Source organism: Chionomys nivalis, chromosome 13, assembly GCF_950005125.1.
Source record: "Chionomys nivalis chromosome 13, mChiNiv1.1, whole genome shotgun sequence".
Lineage (NCBI taxonomy): Eukaryota > Metazoa > Chordata > Mammalia > Rodentia > Cricetidae > Chionomys > Chionomys nivalis.
This window is the reverse complement of record NC_080098.1, coordinates 32,614,679-32,629,017: the sequence shown is the minus strand read 5'-3', so window position 1 is coordinate 32,629,017 and position 14,339 is coordinate 32,614,679. Positions and strand designations below refer to the sequence as shown.

The 14,339-nt window shown below is 41.6% G+C and overlaps 1 protein-coding gene across 3 annotated transcripts in view; it reads left to right on the top strand.

Moving 5' to 3' along the window:
- Nucleotides 1–14,339, top strand: part of Chrm3 (cholinergic receptor muscarinic 3) — a 452,846-nt gene that overhangs the window by 290,852 nt on the left and 147,655 nt on the right. The window contains exon 4 of one of the 3 annotated variants that reach the window (XM_057788127.1): nucleotides 2,215–2,324. The exons of the other annotated variants lie outside the window; for them this stretch is intronic. The gene's annotated coding sequence lies outside the window, so the exon portion shown is untranslated. The remainder of the gene's footprint in view (nucleotides 1–2,214; nucleotides 2,325–14,339) is intronic. 3 annotated transcript variants of the gene reach the window in all.

Sequence of the window (14,339 nt, the reverse complement as noted above, 5' to 3'; positions counted from 1 at the left end):
TCCTCACAGGCCCAGTGTCAGAGTCTAGCCCACATGAATTAGAACCAAGATCCAACCAGAACTTACAAACACCAAATTATTCCTGGCCATACTAGTTCCTCGGTGTTTCCTTTCTTCTGTAGTCTTGATTATAAAGGGAAAATTAATACCAACTTCAATATATATTCACAGAGATGCTCCATGAACCAGGCACCAAGGGCCTTAGGATCTGAGTTTCAGTAGTAAACAGAAGTATCCTAGTCCCTGTCGTAATAGAGCTCACATAACAGGAAAGGTGCCAGGGCAAAGGGCATAACACAAAATATTTTAGTGGGTTGTAAATACTATTGCAAAACACCCCAAAAGCAAAAGTGTTCCATAGGAAGTGGTGCTAAAGGGTTTATAGGTTTCAAATTAAGACAGGAAAGTCAATGAAAACCTCCTAGAGAGGACAGTTGGGCAAAAAGATCTGGGGACCAGACTATGGAAGAAAGATGTTTTATAGGGAATTCCAAGAACAGATGTTCTAGGCCAGAACATGGATGGCTGGATTTCAAAAGAGCAAAAGGGATGTTGGAGAGATTTCTCAATGATTAAGACTGCTCTTGCAAAGGACCCAGGTTCAAAACTCAACATCCATATGACAGCTATCTCAAAACTATCTTTAACTCAAGTTCCAGTGGTTCCAATGCCTTTTTGGCCTCCAAGGACATTACATAAACATGATACACAGACATTTATGGAGGCAAAACAGCAATGCACATAAAATAAGTAAGTTTTTTGATTTGTTTGTTTTGGGTTTTTTTAAGGGGCCAGAAGGCAACAGAGGTGAATATTCCAAGTGGAAGGAGATTTATTGGAAAGGAAGAGAAGACAGGGTAGAATAAAAGTGTTTGTTTTGTATATTTTAAAAGATGAGTTAAATATCAATAAGCAACGGAGGTATATAGGGAGATTCAAGAATCAGAAGTGAGACTGAAGCTGCAGCTCAGTGCTAAAGCATCTGCCTGGTATGTGTGAGACCCTAGGTTCCACATCCAGTGCTGTTTAAAACAATCAGAGAAGCTTGGAAGGCCTAGCAGGCACATACAGAGATCATTACTTCATAGACTGCTTTAAACTATGGCCTCCTAAGAAGGGAAGAGAGTAAGAAACTTTGGGGGATTTATCCATGAACAGATCATTCATTTGTGCTGAATCCTGAGGATTTGTAAAGAAGTGGGAATTGGAAAGAGGGAGCAGTAAAGAAGGAAGACTGTAGAGGGGAGTGGTGATGGGCCCAGAGACGCAGGCTGCACATGGTCACTAAAGCCTTGTATGAGAAGAAGCCCAGCGTCTGTTCTGCAATCAATCAAAGGAGAGGCATCTGGAGATGATAAACAGTTGTATGACATTGCAAGATATGTTGTGAGGAAACTGGCACAACAGTAGGGGTTAAGCTTAGCAAGAGAAGGACCTAAGTCAAGTACATAGATAGCTGTTGACAAGGTTGGAAATGATGGTCAGAGGGCAACCCAGCCAAGTGCTCTGGAAAGATCCCATTCCCTCTTCTTCCAGGGAGAAAAAAAAATGTTCCCATATGGGTCAACAAAGACCTGGGTTGAACGTTAGCTCTTTGTCTGTTCAGCTTCTTTTGTATGTGTGCTGCACACAGATGCGTGGGGGTGTAACATGCAACATACTTGTTTGAACCACAACCTGTTCCACATTGGTTTGTTGTTGTTTGCTTGCTTGCTTTTCTGTTTGTTTTGAAACACCATCTCTCATTAGCCTACAACTTGCTAAGCAAGCTGGGCAAGCTTGCTAGGAGCCCCAAGGACCCTCCTTCCCTGTAGCTGCCCACCAATGATGTTATTACAAAAAATGTACTACTATGCTAGGGGTTTTTTTAACATGGTTTTTTGGGTCCTCATGCTTGTTCAACAAGCACTTTACCAATTGAGCTCTCTCTCTCCCCAGCCCAAATTTTATGTTTTGTTTTGTTTCATGTCCTGTTTTTTCCCCAAGGACAGTATAACTGACTTCCTTGTCTAGAAAGCTGCTCTTACCTTGAAAGTTCTCCCTTTACAGTCAAATTCTACAACAAGATGTGAGCACATTCTAAATGTACATCTTCTGCCCATGTGACTGGACCCAGAGGCGGTCCAGGGCGCTTCTTTTAAATCCCCTTTGATGCAATCTATGGGAAAGAAATGTGGCATCCGTTCAGAACCGCACTTCTGTTTTCTATCGCAGAGTAACACTCGCTGTGCAGTACTGACTTCGTTGTGAAGAAGTAGTGGAGCTCTCTGCCCAAACATACGCCGGAGGAACCACACAGCTATGTGCAGTTGTGTTCGCTGAAGGTAAATTCTCGGCACGAAGAATGAGCGTGTTCTTGGCACGGATGTAAACCCAGTCTAAACAAGTATTCCTTGCACATCTGCTCTGCACCAGGCACCTCCATATGTTTTTCATTTAATTTCTGAAACTGTGTGGTACTGACTGGGCTGTGTGCAAGCTTGGTAGTAGATCACTTGCCTGGCATTTGTAAGGACCTGGGTTTGGTCTCTTGTGTTGGGGTACAGCGAAAGGACTTTGAAATACAAAATACACCGCTGATGAAATGGAACCGTAAAGAAGTAACTTGGCTAAGAGCAAGCACTTCCCATCGAGCGATGTTACTCTATTTCGCCTTTGACTGTATCGTTCTGGGGAAACCTGTTTGGTGTATAAAGCAGGATACACACAGAAGTTCACTTAGCATCTTTCCCTTTTGCTGGGATTAAATACTTTGACAAAAGAAGCTATAGGAAGAGTGGGTTTATTCTGCCTCACAGTTCAAGGCAGGAAAGTCAAGGAAGCAGGTGATTGAAGCAGCTGGTCATATTTTACCCGCCATCAAGAACGGAGAGCAATGGATGCATGATTTAGCTCACCTTCTCTGTTTACATAGTTTAGGATTCCAGCGAGGGAATGGTGCCGCTCACAGTGGGCCAGTCCTCTGACCTCAATTAATATAATTGTAGGCAGGCCCAGAGGCACTTCTTCCAGGTGATACTAGTCTGACAATTAATACTCACCATCATTGAAGTCTAGGGAAGCTTTGTGAATGTCACTTGTCAAAGGAGGCTTTAAATGTTCTCCTGAACAGTTGTCGTGAGCTCATCAACGGCCATGCCCACAACATCAACTGTCAGACTAAATATTTCATCCCCAGTCAGGATCTACCAGTAACTCTGAAAAGTCCAAATACACACACACACGTGTGTGTGTGTGTGTGTGTGTTTGTAAATAGAGAGGTCTGTGTGTGTTTGTCTTCACTACCAGTCTTACTAATGCTGGGGATACAGCCCAGTTGATAGTGTGTTTGCCAAGCATACACAAAGCTCTGGGTTCAGTCCCTAATAATGCATAAAATCAGATGTGATGTTTATGCTGCAATCCCAGCACTTGTTAAATGAAGGCAGGGATATCAGAAATTTGAGGTTTTTCACTTCTATATGATAAATCCCAGCCAACTTGAATTTTTTTTTTTTTTTCGAGACAGGGTTTCTCTGTAGCTTTTGGTTCCTGTCCTGGCACTAGCTCTTGTAGACCAGGCTGGCCTCGAACTCCCAGAGATCCGCCTGCCTGTGCCTCCCGAGTGCTGGGATTAAAGGCGTGCGCCACCACCTCCCGGCTAGCCAGCTTGAATTATATGAGGTCCACTCTTGATTATTTTCCCTTCACTGTTTTAACTGCATCGATCTATTGATAAACTACTGTGTTTTATGTCAACTTGACATAAGCACAGTTATCTGAAAGGAGTGAACCTCAATTGAGAAAATGCCTCCATAAGATCCAGCTATAGGGCATTTTCATTTTTATTTTTATTTTATTTTATTTTTTAGGGCATTTTCTTAATTAGTGATTGATGGGGGAGGGCCCAGGCCATTGTGGGTAGTGTCACCCCTAGGCTGGTGGTCCTGGGTTCTATAAGAAAGCAGGCTAAGCAAGCCATGATGAGCAAGCCAGGAAGCAGCACCCCTCCATGGCCTCTGAGTCCTCTCCTGTTTCCAGGTTCCAGCCGTGACTTCCTTTGATGATGAAAAAGAAAACGGAAGTTGTTAGCCAAATCAACTCTTTCCTCCCAACTTATTTTTGTTCATGGTGTTTCAGCACAGCATTAGAAGTCCAAACTAAGCCAGACAGTGGTGGCATATGCCATTAATCCCAGCACTCGGGAGGCAGAGGCAAGCAGATCTCTGTGAGTTGGATACCAGCCTGGTCTACAAGAGCTAGTTCCAGGACAGGCTCCAAAGCTACCGAGAAACCCTGCCTCGAAAAACCAAAAAAAAAAAAAAAAAAAAAAAAAAAAACCTCCAAACTAAGACAACTAAGTTAGTCCAGGCTAGCCCTGAAATCATGAAGTAGTTTAGAATAGCCTAAAACTCTAAACTGTCTTACTTTATCCCACTGTGTACTGGAAATATAGAGGTGTGCACCCTCTCTGGGTTAGGTTAAACTACCTTTATTTGATGAAGTTTGATAAATGATTTCAAAATTATTAAATGTAAAACCAAACCTCAGATCAAGTGCACTGGTTTGAGTATGATTGCCAAGAAACTGAGAGAATAGCATTCATTGTGGGCACGCTGACTGATTTCTGTCAGCCAGGCATTTGCTCTGGAACCTGGATAGTGGATAACAAACAAAACAGTGTCACTGCTTCTTGTGAGCCCTCATCAGTTTATGTTCACAATAAGTTCAATAAAATGCATGTGTTGGGATTGCTCAAAGAGGACAACCCATCAGGACTCTTTGAGCTCCTGAATGGGGGTGTATTTCAGTGGTAGGGTGCTTACCTGGCCTGCCCAAGGCCCTGAGTTTAACCTCAAGTACTAAAAAGAACGTGAAGAGGGGCTTCAGGTATGTAGGACCCACTCAAATTACTCTCTATCAAAGCCATTCTTGGGACTGGAGAGATGGTTCAGCAGTTAAGGGCACTTGCTTCTCAATCATGAGGCCAGAGCTTGAATCTCAGCACACACATTAAAAATCCAGACCTCCCCGAACATGCCTATAACCACAGTTCTAAGAAGATCGCTGGGGCCAATGGCTTTCAACCTGCCCTAGTTGCAAGCTTCACGTTCAGGGGAAAGCCTGCCTCCATGGAACAAGAGACAGAGAGTGATGGAGAGATTTCTCCCACCACCTTCTGATCTCCAAGCATCTGCACACACATGTACACAGACACATACACACACTAATCAATTAATCTTTCTTCTAAAATTTTATGCTTATCCTTTCTAACCAAATCTATACCTGGGCCCAAGCCTTCACAGTAATGAAAGAACAGAATTTAAAAATTCTTGATTTGATCAACCAAAATCCCAACATGGATGGGGGGAGGGTTTGTGAAGTCCCTCCCCTACCTATGGAGCCATAGGCAATTGGTGGCTGTTGGGAGAAGGGGTATTCATTTTCTTCTGGGACACAGCCCCTGAGAGGCTCCAGGAGACCATTGCTCATATATGTCAAGCCAGCACTGAAGTAGATCAGTGGGTGAAAGACAGTGAGAGTGCATGAAACTGGGAAGATAAAGTGATAAAGGGGATAGGGGAGGAATGAGAAAGGAGGGAATGTGGAATGATTGGATCACAACACTATATATACTCAAATATAAAATTCTCAAACAATAAGAAAAATTTAAAACTTGCTTTGAGGATATATGACTTCCGCTGAATTTTAAATAGACATTATTTACAATGTTCTTCCCATTTCATAGGTAAGTCAATTCTTCTTTTTAAAATCTGTGTCTTAGTTAGGGGTTTCTATGGCTATGAAGAAGCACCATGACCACAGCAACTCTTATAAAGAAAAACATGTAACGGGGCTGGTGTACAGTTTCAGAGCTTTAGGGCATCATCATCATGGCAGAAAGCATGGCAACATTCAGGCAGACATGGTGCTGGAGAAGGAGCTGAGAGTTCTACATCTTGATCCAAAGGCGGCAGGAGAATATGTGTCACACTGGGCCTAACTTGAGCATATAAGAGACCTCAAAGCCCGCCCCCACAGTGACACACTTCCTCCAAGAAGGTCACATCTCCTAATAGTGCCCCTCCCTATGGGCCAAGCATTCAAACACATGAGTCTATAGGAGCCATACCTGTTCAAACCATGACAATCTGTTAGAGATTGTGACGCTTAAAGGGACACCACGAAGAGAAGGGTTGGGTAAAGATTTTATTATTTGGAAATATACTTTCATATTTCACTGGTTTGCAGAATTTTGCCACTTTGTCACCTCTTGGGGGTTGTTTGGTTTTGAAACATAGTTTCTCTCTAGATTGGCCTAAAACAAATAGCTCAGGCTAGCATGGACCTTTTGATGCTTTTGCTTCAGTCTCTTGAGTGCTGGAATTATATATAGCCTTGGGTCACCTGCCTGGATCTGGGGCTATTTTAAACCATCACTAAAACAAACAAACAAACGAGCAAAAAATCAGGTACACACATAGTTACCCAGGATCTGAATTGAGAAACAGACACTCATGCTGTTGGTCACGAATTCCCTGAGAGTCATATTCCTCATTTCCTCTTTGATTTCCATTTTCTAGGAATCAACTCTCGTATTTGAAGCTGGAGTTTCATGGAAATGTTTTTCTGGTTTTCAGCAGTCAGTCGCCCACCACTGTCACCCTCTAGGAAGGACTTGGCTTAGCGTTGTTTTAGGAGGACAATAGCCATCCGTGTGTGATGCTTTTATTTCATAGAGTGTTTGAAAATTCACCATGTGTTCCTTTCAGCAAAATGTCTGGATAGCTGAATAACAATTTCTATGCAGAAGTCAATCTCTAGGTTAAAAATGAAACCACTAAGTTGATAATGAGAATTAATTTGCATAGATCTTGCTTTATGTTACCTCGTGATGTCAGGGAGGAAAAAAATGCCTAGGGAATATGCGATTAGTCCAAAAGAGATGGAATCAGTTCGTTTGATAAATATAATTAGCCTTTAAACACCACCTTCATTTAACAAGGGATAATTTGTAGAAGACAAAGAAGGCTTATGCAAATTCGGAGAAGCATTCTGTTTTATAAGTTAGCCCTTCTCTGTACTTATTCAGAGCTGAGATAACTTGACCTTCATATTGAGTGAATAGCTTTATTGAGGGAAGATTATTTCGGTGGAATATCAACACTGTGCTGGTGGCTCTGGGAAGGATTATGACTGAAACAGGTACTGACGTGAGCATCCACACAGAAATAACTAGAAACAAAGGTCCCTCATTCCTCTGAGGGCAGATAGAAATCCTGGGAACCAAGCGATTAGCCTCCCAGCACCAAAGGCTATTTCTCACTAGTTCCAAAAGCCAAGTCTGTATTTATTTTTCTTTCTTAAATGTTTGCTTCCTCTTTTAGCAAAATTTAGAAGCCACCAGTTGCTGAAGAAAGAGGAATCATTACTGGTCCTCAGACTTTACCTTTTGACCCTTGACAATTTTACCTTAAATGTGCTGAAAGCCACATCCTTTGGGGGACCAGGGAGATGGCTTAATCAGGAACTCGCTTGTCTCAAGAGCATGAGGAACCTGATTCAAAACCCCACAGCCCAGGTAAAAACCTGTAATCTTCAGAACCCACCTAAAAAGCCAAGTGTGATGGCACATGCCTGTGCTCCCAGCAGGGTAGAGATGGGAGTAGAGACAATCTTATCCATGAAGCTCATTGGCCAGCTAACTCTGGTAAGTTCCAGGCCATCGACAGATCCTCTCAAACAAAACGTAGAAGGAAGTTGAAGCTCTTGGTTTTCTCCTGACCTGTACACACTCACACGTGCCTATACAATACAAGTACATGTACATGCACACTCACATAATCACGCACACACTTTCACATGTGCATTCCTGTCCTTTCTGCCCTTTTGGGAGACTGGTTTTGGTCACTGTACTTTGCTGTAACACTTCTGAGAATTCCTTAGGTGGGATAACGAAAGCATTTTCATTGTCAGTTCTAACTCTGAAGTATTGGCCAGACATTCTGAGCATAGCTTGGCGCATGCTAGACCTCCATTATTCCAAGTCTCATTTGTTCAGTAACCAGAACTGCTGCTGTTGGTTAAATGAGAGTTTTAGGGCTGACAGTGTAGTTCAGTTGGTAGAGTGCTTACCTAACATACACAAAACACTCAGTTCAATCCACAGCACCGCGTAAACTGGACACACTGGTTCACATCTGTAATCTTAGCACTCAAATGAAGGCAGAAGGTTCAAAATCCCAGGTCATCCTAGGCAGCATAATGAGCTCAAGGCCAGCCTTGGGCTGCATAAGATCCTGTCTCAAAAATAATAATAATGATAATAAAATTTCTGTTGTGTACAAATAAAAACCTGAGTATATTTAATCTCAACTTATAAAATGGTTCCTTTAGGTCTTAGAGAAATTTTTTTTAATTTATTTATTTATTTATTAAAGATTTCTGCCTCCTCCCCACCACCACCTCCCATTTCCTTCCCCCTCCCCCAATCAAGTCCCCCTCCCTCATCAGCCCGAAGAGCAATCAGGGTTCCCTGCCCTGTCGGAAGTCCAAGGACTTCCCATCTCCATCCCGGTCTAGTAAGGTGAGCATCCAAACTGCCTAGGCTCCCACAAAGCCAGTACGTGCAGTAGGATCAAAAACCCATTGCCATTGTTCTTCAGTTCTCAGTAGTCCTCATTGTCCGCTATGTTCAGCAAGTCCGGTTTTATCCCATGCTTTTTCAGATCCAGGCCAGCTGGCCTTGGTGAGTTCCCGATAGAAGATCCCCATTGTCTCAGTGTGTGGGTGCACCCCTCGCAGTCCTGAGTTTCTTGCTCGTGCTCTCTCTCCTTCTGCTCCTGATTTGGACCTTGAGATTCCAGTCTGGTGCTCCAATATGGGTCTCTGTCTCTGTCTCCTTTCATCGTCTGATGAAGTTTAATATTCAGGAGGATGCCTATATGTTTTTCTTTGGGTTCACCTTCTTATTTAGCTTCTCTAGGATCACGAATTATAGGCTCAATGTCCTTTATTTATGGCTAGAAACTAAATATGAGTGAATACATCCCATGTTCCTCTTTTTGGGTCTGACCTCACTCAGGATAGCGTTTTCTATTTCCGGTCTTAGAGAAATTAATGTGGCTGAATGATTAGAAGATACTTGAGTCATATGGATCTATTTGAATGTCACAGAATATTATTTATTGTGTTTGACTTTCACTTGAGAGATTAGTGAACCTTCGAGCTTTCATTTAAGAACTAGCAGTTGTAGCTCAGTAGAACATATACCTAACATACATGAGGTTCTAGGTTCCTCAGCAACACACAGACACATACACACAGACATACAACCACACACACACACACACCTAATTGATGACTAGTGGGTGTGTAATTTGCCCCAGTAAATAAAGTTTTGTCTAAGTTAATCCTAGTGCAGGACACCTCCTCTTGTCACTCTAGAAACAACCCTTACCTGCATTCACTCTGGTCTGTGCACACCACTGGGAGTGTCTCTGCATGTGTCACTCATGAGATCTGGAGGGACTAACAGAAGACCTCAGAAAGCTGTGTGGGATGATAATGGAAAATGTATAGACAGAGGAGAAGATAGAAAAGAACACACATAAACATTTATAATAATAATAAAATCAAGTTTTCGTTTGAGAAGGACAAAGAATGAGAGCTCCAGGAGGCCACCCAGGGCATCTACTCCTGACATAGGATATGTGCTGGCGATTTATTTCCGTTTCTTTGGAGGGTTCTTCTTTAGGCAGCCTCTGCTGCTTCCATTATTCAATCTGCAAATACCATTTGTATGCAGAACCCATCCCGCCCAAGGAATTTATATTGTTGTTATCCAGAAAACATTGGTAGCAATTATTTCCTTTGATTGTGTTCTTAACAATGAATAAGGGGCTCCCCTGGGAGTTTCCTACTGACAACCAAAGTGTACGAAGTAACTTGATTAGCCCTGGAAGGAACAACCATTGGAATGCTGTTCCTTCCTTCTTCCCAGATTCAACCTCTGTAGGAAAATATGGATTAGGTTTCTGGGCTAAATGTGCCAACGACTTAGGAAATTTATGCAGCTTAATATTTGCAATGCAAATCTGCAATTTATATATCATCTCAAACTGGCTTGTCCTGCTGAGAGTAAAGCAGGCAGACATTGCTCATCTAAATAAAATTGATATTGTAGGCCTGGTTTTTATTAAGGTGTTTCCATTCATAACATTTTAGCTACTGGAGTACTGCCTCTGGGAACTTCTATAACTCCAGAGAAGCAAAGAACACACTCGAGGCACAGATCCAAGGCAGGGACTCTCAGGTGCCTGGGACTCTCATCCCAGGTGCATTTCATTCAATTTTCCTTCTATTAAACAGGGACCACAATAATTCTGCTTCATGATTTGTAGTGGATAGGTGACGTGATTCAGGTAAAATGCTTTACACTGAAGGGAAAGCAGATGAAGCCTTTAAAGGGTAGGGACAATTATAATAACATTGTTTTAAAGATAATGACAAAAAAGTTAAATGACTTTGCCACTAAGTTATTGAGGCTGTGCATTAGATATTTTAAAAATGATAGGAATCTTTTTAAACTAGAAAACAAGGGAAATAAAGAAGGAAAACCTTAAAACTCAGCAGCTCCTGGAATACAGACGTTTGTGTGGCAATCACTTAATGATTTCAAGTGTTTATTCCAGCTTGGTAAGAGGAGCTTCCTGTGGTCATTTTCAAGGTCACTGATTAGTACACTGGAAAAGACAAAGGTAGGACCTCTGGGCCAGGCAGAAGGGCACCTGCCACATCCACTGAGATAGGACTAGGGAAAATGATAGTCTGGTTGCAAAACCATTCAGTTGCAAAGCAGTCTGGGAAAAACATCTTTTGGAAGCCCAAGCCCTTCTTTCTCTGTAGAAAAAGACAAAGGCTCTAGATCTGTTAGTCTTCTAAGAGTGATCGCTAAAACCCAAACAGGGCCTGAGGAAATTGCTGACTTTTGAATTTACGAGCCTGTCTACAGTTTATAGTTTTGTGGTTTTCCTCTTATTAAAGGAGGTCGTGGGAATAAACAGTTTATAAGATGCTTCTAGTTCTCACAGTTATAAAGTCAGATAGCACCTGTTGACACAATACCACCCTACTTCAAATCCTCCCCAGTTAAACCAAACGTCTACAAAAAACAGGCTAAAGGCTACATGGATTTGTTCTTTGTTCTGTTTTTCAAATGTCAATAATATTACATCAGGTTATGACACACAAGTGCCGAATTTATCCATTTGCTCAAATATTATTTAAAACTCATACTTTAATTATACCAGCCTGTTAATATTAAATATTACTTTTTCTAATAATCATACTATTTCAAGTATTGTTTTTCACTTGGCTGTATGGAATTCACATCAGAAAACACAAGACTACTTGTTACCCTTGCAGAAGACCTGGGTTTGGTTCCAGCACCCACCTTGCAGCTCCCAGCCACCTGTATATAGCTCCAGTTCCAGAGGATCTGACACCCTCACCTGGCTTCCACAAGTACTACTTGTACATAGTACATGGGCATACATGCAGGCAAAACATCCAAATGTGTGAAAAATAATCTTTAAAAATATTTTTTAATAATAGAGAAAAGAATTAGGGTTAGAATTAAATGTGAGCCCTTTTATAAACTGGTAACATAAATATGAAATTTTGAGGTGTGTGTTATTTTTATCCATATTATTCACAAGGACATGTAAATTTAATTCTTTCTTTAACCAGTACAGGATGTGAAACAACTGCTTTGTAAAACTGTGTTAGTTAGCTTCCTGGTGCTGTGACAAAATGCATGAAGAAAATCAACGTATAAAAGGGAAAGATTTATCTTGTCTCAGTTTCAAAGACTTTAGTTGTCCATAGTCAGTTGGTCCATACAGTTGCCTATAGTTTGGGCCCATGCAAGGCAGAACATTGCAACAGGAAGTGCATAATAAATTGAACTATAGCCAGCTCTGTGCTTAAGAACATTTGATGCCCTCTTGGGGGACCCAGGTTGGATTCCCAGAACCCAGTGATGGCTCATAATAATCCTTATTTCAAGTCCCAAGGGCCCTGATGCATTCTTCTGGCCTCTACATGCACAAGACATGCTGGTGGTACACATACATACATGCAGGCAAATCACTCATACACATAAAATAAAGAGTAATAAGGTCTTTAAAGTAGAACATTAAGCCAATTAACTCCTGATGTTTGGAAAACAAATAGGAAGACAGATCCCAAAGCCCTGTCAAGGGAATAGCTCAGTAATATAATTGCCTCCAACCACATCCCTAAATGTTCCATGAATTCCTTTAAAAATGTTTCTCTGGCAGAATAAGAAAAGTCACTCCAGTAGTGTAGGAGGAGGGCCCACTTGTTCATCCTGGCTGCCCGACTAGCTTAGCCCAAAAATAACAACACAAAAATTGTATTAATTAAACCACTGCTTGGCCCATTAGCTCTAACTTCTTATTGGCTAACTCTTATATATTACTTTAACTCATTTCTATTATTCTGTATATGACCATGAGGTCGTGACCTACCAGCAAAGTCTCAGAATGTCTATCTCCGGCAGCAGGTCCATGGCATCTCTCTCTCTCTCTCTCTCTCTCTCTCTCTCTCTCTGACTCTGACTCCTTTCTTCCAGCATGTCATTTAGTTTTCCTTGCCTACCTAAGTTCTGCCCTATCAACAAGCCCAAAGCAGTTTCTTTATTAACCAATGAAAGCAACACAAAGACAGAAGGACCTCCTATTGCCCTATCAACAAGCCCAAAGCAGTTTCTTTATTAACCAATGAAAGCAACACAAAGACAGAAGGACCTCCTACACCAGAGTAGACAGTGTGTTCTGTTGACTTCAGAGCATCATCCTGTGTGGCCCATTCCCATTTGGTCACATGTGTCTTGAATGTGGTGGAGACCCCAGAAGGCTCTTCTGTTTCCTTGTTTGCTCTGTCAGTATTTACTGCCACCATCAAATGCTGTGCTTAGCACTGTGGTGAGAGAAACACACAAGAGGGACAAGGATGGTAGCCTAGAGAAACTTCAAGCACAGAGACAAATACAAGTCTTCCTTATCGCCAGCCTGCAGACGGGTAGAGACTGTTTGCCCAAGGGCATCAAGCCACCATCTTGGTACTGTGGTGGCTGAGCAAGAGGAAACATCTCTGGGGACCATAGGGTGTGTCCCACCTGAATAAATAACTCTGATTCTACCATCTGCATATTGACTAGGAAATTGACTGCTGATGTTTTTGTCAGTGCTTACAAATTTTAGCTAGCGGTTTTGTTGAGGAGGTAAAAGTGAAGATGGAAATGGTGGTGGTGGTGGTGGTGGTGCTGGTGGTGCTGGTGCTGGTGCTGGTGCTGGTGGTTATCTATGAACATTTGAGTGTAACCACTTCTCTTTTTCAATTATATTTTTATTTATTCTTTTTATATCTTTTAATTTTTCAGATGATTATATAAATACATCATCCTCCCTTCCTTCCCTCTAAACCCTCCTATGTGCTATCCCTTGCTCTCTTTCAAATACATAGCCTCTTTTTTCATTAATTATTGTTATATGTACATATGTATGTATGTATGTATGTATATATATATATATATATATTAAACATAACTTCCTCAGTCAATATAATGTTAAGTGTATGTATGTTTTCAGGACTGACCATTTAATTTTGGATAACAATTGGTGTCTCCTTCCTCGGGTGAGACTATTCCTCCCGCTCTGAGAGTTCCTTAGTTGCCTGTAGTTCCTGGTGCAGGATTAGGACCATGGGTGCTTTTCCTCATCCACTTTGGCCTGTCTATTATTTTGTCCTGGTGCAGCTCATGTTTAGGCAGTCCCATTGGTGAGACTTTATGAGTGTAGGTTCTGAGTTAACTAAGAGACACAATCTCACAGCAGATCCCTGATCCTCCATGTGACTCTTACGATCTTTCTACCCGCTTTTCTGTCCCTATGATTTAGGTATGACAGTTTGTGAATGTAGCAGTTGAGACTGGGCTCCACAACTAGGCGTTTTGACTGGCTGTGATTTTCTGTAAGGGTGTTCATCTATTGCAAAGAGATTTTTTTGTTTGTTTGTTTGTTTGTTGTTTTGGGGTTTTTTTTGGTTTTTTTGGGTTTTTTTTTTTTTGGTGAGCTGTAAAAACTACAGTAATCTGTTAGTATAAGGACAAATATTTAAACTGTAGTTAGTTAGGGATTATGCTGTCTTAATAAATAGATAGTTGTGGGTTTTCTTACAAGACCCATGAATTCACTAGCCCTGAGTAGTTGACTAGGTTTTTCAGTACCTGTGGTCAAGTGTGCCTATGATCCAATTATAGAGGTGCTGGATAC